Raw genomic sequence first — 13,351 nt, 5'->3', positions numbered from 1 at the left:
AACAAGCAACGATCGCTTTAAAAATTTCTCGCAACTACGTCATTTTAAGAAGTATTGCCAACTGTAACATGTATATATGGTAATGTCCAAGAGGTCGGGAGCCCCCAAAATAAACCTCAGTGCAGAAAGGGGACAATCACTTCAGCAAATAACAAGAACATTCATTTTTAACAGTGATAAATTCATCAAAATTAACACATAATTACAAACAAATTATCTCTCATTGCGTAAGAGCATGTACGATTTATTAAACTTTTACATCATACGTCTCTCCGGTCTTCACAAAATAACCATTTTTTTTTTTAAATATACTGAGTAAACGTTAATGTTATTGTAAATGGTTACCTCGTTCTAATCCTCAAATATTTAGGCGATGATTTGATTACTTTCTATTAATTACTCTTAGTTTCTTGCTTGATATTCATAAATACTTTCTTTCTGTATGCTTTTTACTAGACTATCCAGTTATTTGATGATAATACAAACAGAGTTAGGTGTTTTCCGTTTGGAAGGTTTGTCAATTGGCAGATTTGGTAATTGGCAGATTTGTCAATTGGCTGATTTGTCCATTTTCACGATTAGCGCATTTGCTCATTTTCGCGTTTGACAGATTTGGTAATTGGCAGATTTGTCAATTGGCTGATTTGTCCATTCTCACGATTGGCGCATTTGGTCATTTTCGCGTTTGGCAAATTTGGTAATTGGCGGATTTGTCAATTGGTAAATTTGTCCATTGGCAGATTTGTCCATTCTCGCGACTGGTTCATTTAGTCATTTTCGCGTTGTGCAGATGTGGTAATTGGCAGATTTGTCGATTTTCACAATTGGCGCAATTGGTAAATGGAGATTTGGTGATTGGCAGATTTGTCATTTGACGGATTTGTCCGGGTCCCACTTGGAAGGGAGTTCCGACAATGATGCTGCCTCTCGCCAACACTATTTAATGTCTATCTAGAAGAGATAGTGAAAAAGAGTGTACAAGATGATGACAGCATTTCGGTAGAAGCTAGAATGATTATATGCATAAGATCTGCAGACGATATGGCGCTTGTTGCAGAATCTGAAAAAGAAATCAATAAAATGTTAGTAAATCTGAGGATGGGCTTTCAAGAATATGGGATGAAAATATATATTAGAACGGTGATTGGAACGAAGAGGTCTGCGTCAAATATAAAAGCAGGAGGGGAGAAAATAGAACAAATGAATAGTTTTCGATATCTGGGTAGTATTCTCAGTAATGAATGACATGTCATCCTCGCAAACGTGAAATAAAAGCAAGTATAGGAATGGCGAAAGAAGACTTTAGGAAGAAGAGAAGTCTGTTTTGTAGTACCTTGAATAAAGAGTTGAAAAAAACTCATAAAATGCTTAGTGTGCAGTGTTGTACTGTATGGGGCGGAAACGTGGACATTACGTAAAAGTGATGAAAAACGACTGGAACCCGTCGAAATGTGGGTGTGGAGAAGAATGGAAAGAATTAGTTGGGTCGAGCGGAAAACGAATGAGAGGGTGTTATAAATGGTGTGGGAGAACAGAACACTTTTAGATAGTGTTAAAAAGAGGAAGAGAAACATTGCCTAAGAAGAAATTGTATCATGAGGGACGTCCTAGAAGGTATGGTGGAGGGAAAGAGAGGGAAGGGGAAGGAGACTACAATTGATGGATGATATAAAAACAGAAAGATCACACATGAAGACGAAGAGGTTAGCGGAGGACCGTGGAGCATGGAAGATTCTCAGCTGCTGCAAGTGACTTGCCAGTAAGGGCAGAATACCTATGATGATGATGATGATGATGTTTATCATTGACTATAGTCAATATTCGCAGATTAGGGAAGCTTTCTTTCCGTCGACAGAAGTCGACTTACCCAGTAAAGAGGTTAAATTCAGAAATAAATGTAAAACATTTGTATAAAACGTCTCTTAAAATGTTCCTTCAAACACTTTACAACAGATACATCCGAGAGAAAAATACCGTCTGAATTATCGGCGAAAAAATGCAATTTTATTGGTCCACGTTATAGATGCGCCTGCCTTTGCCCAGTGGCGTATACTGGTTTTCTGACTTGTGCTACCACTAACTTTATAACACCTGTACATTATTATTATTATTATTATTATTATTATTATTATTATTATTATTATTATTATTATTAATAATAATAATAATAATAATAATAGCGCTCCCTTTTTGGAGTAATGAGTAATTGCTAGGGAGCCTAGTTTCCCTCTAGTTACGCCTATGCTCTTTCTGTTGGTCTAGTCACGAGCGCGCGTGCCTTTATGGACATGGTCCCGGGTTCAATTCTCGAGGGACAGTGTTGAACGCATTACAATAGTTCTACCTTAGCCTGTCGGTCCATGACTCATGTAGCCTCGGTGCTGTAAAGGGACACTTCTATCGAACAAACAAACAAATAACAATACATAAAAATACGTAGTAGTTTGCAAAAAATACTGCTATGAATGAATTACTCATCTATTAATATTTGATTTCTAGGGGTCTTGTTTGGTACGAAAATGTCTTGATGACTTCATCGTTAAGGTTATAGTTGGATTACTTCCGAAGTTTCTGAAGAATTGATTTTTTATTCGGCATTAGCGCTAAACCAGATAAATGTTCCTGTGTCTGAGTCGAAAATAAAATGAAATTTTTAAGTTTTGCGTCCCACGGTTATGCCGGTTAGGCTAAAGGAGACGGTGATGATGAAAGATGAGTGAAAATGGTGGAATGAAGGAAGTTGGAGGAAACGGGAGAACCCTGAGAAAATCCACGAGCACGGTGTTTGTCCACCACAAAGTCAACACAGCGCAAGCTGGGACCAAACCAGGGACCGCAAGCACCGGAGGTGAACGCTCTACCACTGAGCCACCGCGCGACCCCTGTGTCTGAGTTGATCGGCAATAAGATATGATCCTTTTCAGCGCAGGAAACATTCTTTCCACGGATGCTGACGTAGTAATCACAATTATTGTCACAATTAACGCAGCTAACTTAACGCATGATTATTTGATTTAACTTTTTGTGGTAAATAGTTGACAATATTCCATAATTTGGTTTCTGCGAGAAATCAAAGGCTTCTGCTTAATACATTACACTTAACTCATTTTTCAATCGGACTTTAACAAAATGATTAACGTAAGACTTTAACAATGTGTTTAATGCCTTTTTATTGGGGGGGGATTCCTTTTAGCCTACAAACTAAGAAATGTTGAGAGTCCAAAAGATGTGTGAATTACAGCATAATCAGAAAACTTATCATTAATTTCCACATACACTCGATCTATTATGCTGTAATATAGTTGTTTGTAGTGAACTTCACCATTCCCTTTCCTTGTTTCTAATAGTGATTTTGCTGTAATGTGCGGAAACCTTGCAGTTTCCGTATCATTCCAAATGGAATTAAATCCATTATGTTTGTATTCAATTTGTAAACAATATGCTACCTCAAGGGTTATGGTTTGAAAAGTATTGACGCAAATCGCTACGGAAAGAGACTCAATATGTTACCAGAGACCCCAAAATGCGCTGTCATTACTCGTATAGCTTTACTTTTCATTCACGCCCAAAAAACCGATTTCTCTCGAGGCAACTGGTCCTACCTGGCAGGCCGTTCGATTGTAGGTGGAGCAAAGAGGAATGCGCTCACGGCTACACGATTCTTGCTGAAGCAATAATGAGTAGATGTTTCTGCTGTGGTGCGATGTCGAAGATCTCAAGAATGTAAAACAGACTGCGGGCAAAGATGTATGTGGATATTTCTAAGTTTATAAAGTTCTCAGAAACTTGTATCATTGAAAGAAGATACTGAAGTATAAAATTATTAATATACAAAGTAAATTAATTTATATTATAATAACTTTATTTTGTAATATTCTAGGGATACCGCCGTTATCCCACAAAATACGCTACTGCCTTTGCCCAACATAGATAATGTGAAATAATGTGAATGATAATGTGAATAATAATTTAAAATAATAGCTTTATACGATAATGCAAAGAACAAATATCTATATAGTTATGGAAGAAGATCTCTGGATACTATTTAATCAAGTTTACCCATTGTAAATGTAAATTCTTTGTATGCAATAGTGATTTTTTTCTTCCCCCAACCCTCTATTAAAGCTTTCACTTCACTACCATGTAGTTGACATGGCATGATATATGTGTTACTTAACAGACAACTTTAGCTGAACAAAGCTTGAACAGATGAAGAGGTAAGTGAACTATATAAATGTAGAAGAATTTCTTCGAAAACAACTTGAAATATATGTTGTTAATTATTATTTAAAATCAAACTTATTTGTTTCGAATCTGTGTGGTAATAGGTACTTAAGAACAAACTTGTTTTCATTTGATTGGTGAGTTAGGTTGATTTAAGGACAATTTAACATTTAAAATTTATATACAGAATGTTTCAAAACAACATCGGTAACGTTTGGGAGGTGATTCCTGACACCAAGATAAGACGGAAAGTATAGACCAACCTGAGTGCACAAATGCTTCCTTTCGAAGTTATAGGCTACCGAAAACATGAAAACATGAACTTTAAAGATCCATAACTCCAAAACTATGGGACATACCGTAGTCGTGTGAAGACTTCACTTAGGAACTAATATGTGCACCATAGATGTTCATTTTACTTCGACCTCACTCACCTTCGCCCTCGCAGTAGCAGTTGGCCCTCACCCTCGTTCACCCTCGCCCTCGCGAATGGAATTGTCCATCGCCCTCGCGCGCCCTCACCCTCACTGTCGAAACTTGTCCTCGCCCTCGCGCACCCTCGCCCTCGCCGTCGAAGCTTGTCCTCGCCCTCGAGGCCAAAACTTGTCCTCGCCCTCGCGCACCCTCTCCCTCGCCATCGAAGCTTGTCCTCGTCCTCGCGCACCCTCGCCCTCGCTGCCGAAACTTGTCCTCGCCCTCGCGCACCCTCGCCCTCGCTGTCAAAGCTTTTCCTCGCCCTCTCGCACCCTCACCCTCGCCATCAAAGCTTGTCCTCGCCCTCGCGCACCCTCACCCTCGCTGTCGAAGCTTCTCCTCGCCCTCGCACACCCTCGCCCTTTACGTCGAAGCTTTTCCTCGCCCTCGCGCACCCTCATCCTCGCCATCGAAGCTTGTCCTCGCCCTCGCGCACCCTCGCCCTCGCGATAGGAGTTGTCCATTATCCTCGCTAGCCCTCGCCTTCGTGCTCAAAACTTTTCCTCGCCCTCGCGCACCCTCGCCCTCATATCATTGAGGGCGAGGGTAATTGAGGGTGAGGAGACCTCGAGAGGGCCTCCTTCGTGAGGATCAGAGCATCAATTATTCAACCTATTTGTTGAATTATTTCCTTATCGTCAGTGGCGGATCCAGGGGGGGGCGATCGGGGCGATCGCTCCCCCCCAGAAGAGGAAACTTCTTTATTTTATATATACAAATAAAACGCATCCCAGAGTTTGGAGCTCTTAAAAGTAGCTCTAAGTAGCAGTATTACAACCCACCACCCCCACCAGAAATCCGTCCTGGATCCGCCCTTGCTTAACATACGTCCTACAGAAAGGAAACTAAACATATCATCGTATAACTTACTGTGGAACACCTAAAATGGAACAACTGTTACAATGGAGATCTCGGTCGATAGTGACGTTTACATCATTTATCAACAGTATCCAATGCCTTTACTTCAAAATGTTCCTTGATCTACGATGCAAGCATAAGTATTCAGCCACACAAGGGCGGCTCTCATGAGGGTGAGGGTGAAATCAAGGTTTGATGAGTGGCAGTAGAGTGACTGCTGCGGACTATCTGTCAGAATTTGACAGTCAACACGTTGGCCATCCCTGATGTATGTAGCGTAACTGAGGAATTTGAACAAATTCAAAGGGAAAGATCTAAAGAGCTTAATTTTGAAACTTCTTCAGCAAACAAATAAAATACTTCAGAACACTATTGTTGAATTATCACTCGGAAATATATACCCACTCTAACCTATAACATGAATGACTTCATTGATTTGAATGTGAATCTAAGTTAATTGGTATTTTAAAATATAAACTGAAATGTGTCAACGTGCTTGTAAGGTTAATTTCGATGCTCAAATATTGTTAATATTCACCACTAATAGAGATACATTTGTCCTACCTTAAAAATGTTAAAATTTTGATTTTTTTTTTTCAATAATTGCCATAAATATGAAACTTTGTCTTAAGAAACTACCCTAGGGGCCAATTTGTGCACTTTATCACTTTGGTCTTGGTTCATTTTTGGCAGCTATCATTGTTGGAAAGTTTATTTTCAGTAATTCCCACAATTATGAAATGATATCTTTCAAACGTTGTCTCAAGGATTCCTTACACTACAAATACGTAAAGGCAAATGAAAAATAAAATCTTTAGTTTAAGATCCCACGATTATGCAAGCTAAATGCTAAAGGAGACAAAAGTGAATGATGAAAGAAATAGTTGAATGAGAATGTGGTAGGAAACTGGAGAATCCCCAGAAAACCCACGAACACGATGTCCTCCACCACGAACTTACTTGGACGGGAATCGAACATGCGACCCTTCGAACAAAGGTAATTTCTCTATCGCTGAGCCACCGTTCCTACCTAAATGGCACGCTCAGAGCTTAGCGCCGCAAGGGGCCTTGGAAAGATTATCGAGCCTAAAATGATTTAGCACTGACTTTTATAAATCCACCAATTCAACAATTAATAATGTCGTGCAAACTTTTATACGTGCAAACTTTAAGATTGTAGTAATGAAAGAAAAGATGAAATCTTTAGTTTAGCGCCCCAGAGTTATGTAACTGCTAAAGGAGGTGGATGAAATTGCAAATGAATGATGATGAAAGAAATGGTGGAACGGGAAAGTAAGAGAACAAACCTTTATTTTCTTTAGCACAAATAATTAAATGTGTAGATTAATTGATTTCCAGAAATTTTATTATAATTAGCAATTAAAAACTGAAAGGGCGATCACAAACTTTTCTTGCCCAGGACCTCGCAACAATTTGTTACACGCTGCCATACGGTACATCATTAAAACAGGAGTAGAGTGACTGAATTATTTTGCTCTGTGGTTGAAAAGTAATAATGCAAAACAGACAATTATTGACTTGAAGAGATAGGATAGTTTAAAAATTCTGACTGGGGAATAAAATCTTCATTTTTACGTCCTACGATTATCGAAGTCTTGTAGCCAACCTGGAACGAAAGAGATTCAGCCCACTGAAGATTCTTTGCGAATATCATTTCAATGTGAATTTCGAACAAAGATCTAAGCTTATCTTCATGCTTACGTTACTTCAAACAACTAACATATAAGGTGGAAATTATTCAACTTTTTTCATAAGATGTAATCCAGCTGACTAATTAAAATTTTATAAGCTTTATGTGTTATATGTTGATTGATTAAATGTTGCACCTGATAGTATGTAGTCGTTACTGCTTGTTACATAGTATTAGCGTGTGTAATGATTGTATGGGGGAGAGGAGTATTTAAACGCTAATATTCTAAAGTGAAATATTTACATAAAAATTAGGATAATTAAACATTTTCAATAACTCCCTCTTAGACTTCGACTCTGGTTATAGGTCGAATACCGGTGATTACTGAAAGTTAATGATATTGAAATATACAAAGGAAGTTAGTATAGTGTCTAGCAAGCATGTCTGCTTTGCAGCAAAAGTCTCAGGTTCGATTCCCTTGAGTGAAGTTTGAACGCATTATGGTGGTTCGGATCCTACCATAAACTTTAGATTCACGTACCATTTAGCATCGGCATCGGTGATGAATTATAAAGGGACATTAACTCTAATACGTCAAAATACAGACAGATCGACTGATTCCCAGATATTAATAAGTAAAACTTATATTTTCCAAAACAGCAAATTACGTTAGTAGAGTGCTATTTTTTCTAAATATAGATCATGAACGGTTTGAAATTGTTTATTCTATTGTGTGACAACGTTTCTCTATAGTTAGAATTGAGGACATCCTCGAAAGTTCCCCTTCGGGAGGATGAACACTAAGAATCATGAAATTATAGGTGTAAACCTGAATGCAGTTTTACCCACTTATCTCAATAGTAATCTATGTAAATGTAAGGTCATTTGACAGGTCCAAATGTAAGGTCACTTGACCAAAGGCTTAGATAATGTCCCCACAACCTCCACGATGCGGGGCCACCAACTCCAGGGATGTAAAATATATAGAAAATGTTTAGAAAGTAGAGGCGAATAACTAGGGGCTGCAGCGGGCAGGGGCTGTGTTGCAATAATAGACTATCAAAAACTTCCTGCTCAAGTCCTAAAATTTCACACGGCGTACACCATAGTCTTAAAATTTTCACAGAGTATTCGCTAGTCTTAAAAATTTCACATGTTATATATGCTAGTTTTGAATATAGTACTACACGCCTTGAAGCAGAAAGTATGCGCAAATGACTAAGATTGAGCAATACACCTTCGTATACTCTCGACTACACCCCTGAATATATGCTTTTATTTTCTTAGTTTGCTTACATACGTGTGACGAAAATCTGGGAGGAATGCGACCACCCAAGCCCCTCGTTACGACGCCCATGATTAGATGAATCATAGCCGAATACTTCAGGTAGTTTTGCTTCTTTATTTCTAAGTTTTCCTATGCTTTGCTGACTAAATATCAGTTGTCAGGGAGCTTTAAAACTTGCGATATAGAACCAAATCATTCTATTTTAATATCCTATTTAGCAAAATAATAATAATAATAATAATAATAATAATAATAATAATAATAATAATAATAATAATAATAATAATAATAATAATAAAAACGTCGATAATGAAGGGTAACAGATGACAGAAAGAAGCCTACTGGACGCCCAAAATAGTCTCCCTTTTCAAGACTGTGCGCTGCATATTCTTACACTATATTAAAAACGCTTTCAGAGATACCAATCTTAAAAAAAAATAAATAAATAAAATAAAAATAAAATAAAATAAAATAAAATAAATCTTTAGTTTAACATCCAACGGTTATGCCTTCGATGGCTAAAGGAGACTGATGGAATTGCAAGTGAATGATGATGAAAGAATAGGTGGAATGAGAAAACGGGAGGAAACGGGAAAATCCCGAGAAAACCCAAGTATACGCTATCGTCCTCCACGAACTCACTTGGCCTGGGATCGAACGAGTGACCCCTGAAACCAGAGATTGGCTTTAGCACTGAGCCAACGTGCTCCCGTCCAATAATACCAATCGTGTTAATCGTTTAATTGCAATAAATATTTTCGTTTTTAGTTTTCAGTATTGACTTAATAGTTTTGCAACTGGGTACTTGGAAAACGGATAGGATTTCAATTAAAAACAGTTTGTGGGCTGGTCTAAATAGTTGCGATCTACACTTAACGTAATTATCTTAGAATGAGATTTTATTTACAAAATTGACAATTCAATTAAACCATTAACAATAGTGATTTATAAGATAATCCTAATTTAAGATCAATTAAAATTATTGATCAACTAATAACTGACTTCGATGAAGTGGATTACACTAAGTGTTATCAATTTACGGTGTCTACATTTAATTCATTTAAAAAGTTCGTTATTGAATTCTTCGCCCTAGCGCCTTCGCTTTTCCTCGCCCTCGCGCACCCTCACCCTCGCCATCGAAGCTTGTCCTCGCCCTCGCGGATCCTCACCCTCGCTGCCGAAACTTGTCCTCGCCCTCGCGCACCCTCGCCCTCTTCGTCGAAGCTTTTCCTCGCCCTCGCGCACCCTCACCCTCGCCATCGAAGCTTGTCCTCGCCCTCGCGCACCCTCGCCCTCGCTGCCGAAACTTGTCCTTGCCCTCGCGCACCCTCACCCTCTTCGTCGAAGCTTTTCCTCGCCCTCGCGCACCCTCACCCTCGCCATCGAAGCTTGTCCTCGCCCTCGCGCACACTCACCCTCGCCATCGAAGCTTGTCCTCGCCCTCGCGGCCAAATCTTGTCCTCGCCCTAGCGCTCCCTCGCCCTCGCGTCACTGTGGGCGAGGGAACTTGAGGGTGAGGATGCCCTCGAGAGGGCCACCCTCGCGAGGGTGAACATCTCTGATGTGCACTATCCGAAAATACATATTTCAGAATCTTAAGGTACTCACGCAACAACTTTTATAGAGGCAGTTTGGCTACGAGCATATAATTTGAAATACTAACCAACTACCTCTATCAAAACTGTTACGAAAGTACCGCAGGATTCTGAAACATAGATATTTGGATAGGGCATATACTAGTTCCTAAATAAAGTCTTGACCCGACTACGGTAGGTCCTATAGTATTGGAGCTATAGGCCTTTAAAGTTCATTTTTCATGTTTTCGGCAACCTTTAACTCCGAAAGGAAGCATTTGTGGCACTTGCATTAAAATTTTACCCGTCTTCAAAAACGAGATAGTGCGAACGAAACTCATCCTAATGATAAACTACTCTTCCTTAAATCTTATTTAGAAATCAATTATCTTGTAACGAATCTCTAATGAAATTTATGAAATATGAACAAAATAACTAGAGTGGTTTCAGAGACAGTCATTCGATACACGTAACTATATTCTTTCTGAGCTCTCCTTACACAAATGCATTGTAGAATTTTGATTGAAATACACTTTTAGGAATTATTACTAGTTTTTATCTCTCTCACACACATTATATTACATTTAATGAAATTTACATGAAGAAAATCATTGTAGTTGTTTTCTGGAACCTTATTAAGAAAGAATGACTTCATTTCCTTTCTAAACTTCGTTGCGAGAAATGAACCATGGCAATTTGTAGAATAGAAAATTAAGTTTTTATTTATTTATGAAATATGAAGAACGTCATTAGAACCGGTTCCAAGAAAATAGTTTATACAAAGCAACTCCATCAGAACATTGCCCTTACTGAAATGTTAACTATCGCACATTATTGAGTGGGTAATTAAATGCAACATTGAAGCTCATTTACCTCTTAGTTCAAGCTTCTCCATAATTGTCGCAAAACTATGTAGTGCAATAATGTGTAAACTTTTTAGTGAAGGAGCAAAAGAAGAACGAAAATGCTTTACACGGGAAACAACAATTGCAGCAAATGCCTTTATTCGTCAGATTAAAAAAAAATGTCGAGGGCCTAGAGCTGGATAGAGTTTTCAGAGGAAGTGCGTCGGCCCGCGTTCTGTAGATTGCCCATTACTGGCCTAGTTGCGAATGCCAACATTTATTTTGCCCCACTTGGAATCAAACGCACTGAAGGGACGAGCGCTACTCATTCAATTACACTGGACCACATTACATCTTCACTATTTTTGTATATAAGTTTATTTCCATAATTCATCCGCTAGTGTTTTACCTCTTCAAATTCTAAGATTAGTTCGATGTTTTTATGAGTCTGCAATGCTTGTTCATACATATCTTTGTTAATATATATACATCTTTGTTAAGAATAGATTCTTACCTAAAATTAAACTATATAGAAATTCGAATAAATATAATCGTATTTAATAATTATCAATTTGTTAAGGAATGGATAAAACACTACAATGGATATTAGCAAGTTAGATGCAAAATTATTTTTAAAAAAGAAAAGGAAAGAAAGAACGAAAAAATACTCTGAGCCAAGAAAAGTAGGCGACTACTCTACCGTACCTACGAGTGCCCATGGTTCTAGATTTTCGTTTCCAGAAGCCAATCAAATTTTATACAAACATCTACAGTTAATATAAGTACCTATTTTCCGTTCCCACTTCTTGTTGAATCGAAAGCCACTATTCTCCAATGGATAACTCATGGTTAATTTCCTCAAAGCAGGTGAATATCAACCAACCGGATGCGCGTTATCATTGACACCAAGACAACGCGAGGTACTTGGATACCCATTAAAATCAAAGTAGATGGACATTGATTTTTCTTATGTCAACATTTTTTTCTCAAATACATACACATTAACATCTGGCCAAATCCTATTATCAGTAACGTGACACAAATGCTTAGCGATCATGCGACCTTATCGATTTTGTTTGCTTTGCGACAGATATTTTGGGAAACTTAAGAAAGAAATAGCATTCTTTATAAACCGTGTTTCCTTTTGATTTACTGCTGAGAAATTTAGACAAAAAAATCAACATTAAGTTGTACGAAAACCTGTACCAACATCAATCTATTTTTAACTTGTATGTGCTGTTCCTTTTCATAAGTTTCTTCTTAAATTCAAATACAGGCAAATTATTATACAAATATTATGAGCAGTGGCGTATTTAGGGGGTGGCTATCGGGCTCAAGCCCCCCGAAATAAATTTGTTATATGCAAACCATTAAAATTTGTCGCCACCCAAGAGGAAAACTATAAGTGCTCATTCACGTGTTGTGTATAGCCCCCTCCGAAACAAAATTCTAAATACGCCACTGATTATGAGCATTTAATGGAAAGAAATGTGAAGGATGAGACATATACCAATCGATAGCTTTCTTTTCTTTCTTTCTTCTTTTTTTGTTTTAGTTAGTTAGTTTGTTTGTTTGTTTGTTTGTTTGTTTTTATAAACCTAAATATTGATGCTGTATGACAGGCACGCCACCTATTAAGATGAAACTCGTTCTCCCTGGTCAACCTCTTCATTTATTACACTAGCAAAACGATAGTAAATTGTATGGTTAATGAAATACGGATCAAAATCATGATTAACTCTAAAACTAACTAACTAACTAACTCTATGGCCTATGGAACCCGGAGGTTCAGTGCCGCGTTCACAAAAGCTCTCCACTGACTTCTATCCTTAGCTAATTGCATCCAGTTTCTACTTTGTATTCCTATCTCTGCGAGATCCATCTTAATATTGTCCTCCCATCTGCGCCTAGGTCTTCCTAATGGTCGTTTTCCTATGGGTCTACCAGTCAAGACTTTGAAAGCGTTTCTACTTTCTTCCATTCTAGCTACATGACCTGCCCACCTAAGCCTCCTACACTTGACGACCCTAACAATGTTGGGTAAACCGTATAAACTATGTAGTTCCTCGTTATGAAGCTTCCGCCATTCCCCATTCTCGTTCCTCTTGGGTCCGAATATTCTTCTCAGGATCCTGTTCTCAAATACTTTCAATCTATGTTCTTCCCTCAGAGTAAGCGACCATGTTTCACAACCATACAGAACAACAGGCATGATTATCGTTTTATATATTTTAAGCTTCAAATTCCTCGACAGAATTCGCGACGACAAGAGATTTTGAACCGAATAGTAACACGAATTCCCTGCTTTTAGTCGACATTTAATTTCTTCGTGAATATGATTTTCGTCTGTTAATATTGATCCTAAATATTTGAAAGTATCCACTTTATCAAAAGCATTATTTAATATTTTAACGCCTCCACAATTTGCCGTATTACG

At 38.1% G+C, this 13,351-nt stretch overlaps 1 protein-coding gene across 1 annotated transcript in view; it reads right to left on the bottom strand.

Moving 5' to 3' along the window:
• The window catches only part of LOC145684722 (putative G-protein coupled receptor), a 43,674-nt gene extending 31,867 nt beyond the window's left edge, over positions 1–11,807 (bottom strand). Inside the window, exon 1 of the mRNA XM_081757095.1 lies at positions 11,701–11,807. The gene's annotated coding sequence lies outside the window, so the exon portion shown is untranslated. The remainder of the gene's footprint in view (positions 1–11,700) is intronic.
• Between the last annotated feature and the right edge of the window lie 1,544 nt (positions 11,808–13,351).

Source organism: Thermobia domestica, chromosome 5 (genome assembly GCF_964235325.1).
Source record: "Thermobia domestica chromosome 5, izTheDome1.hap1.1, whole genome shotgun sequence".
NCBI lineage: Eukaryota > Metazoa > Arthropoda > Insecta > Zygentoma > Lepismatidae > Thermobia > Thermobia domestica.
Note: the sequence above shows the minus strand (reverse complement) of the source record. Positions and strands in the feature narration are given on the sequence as shown.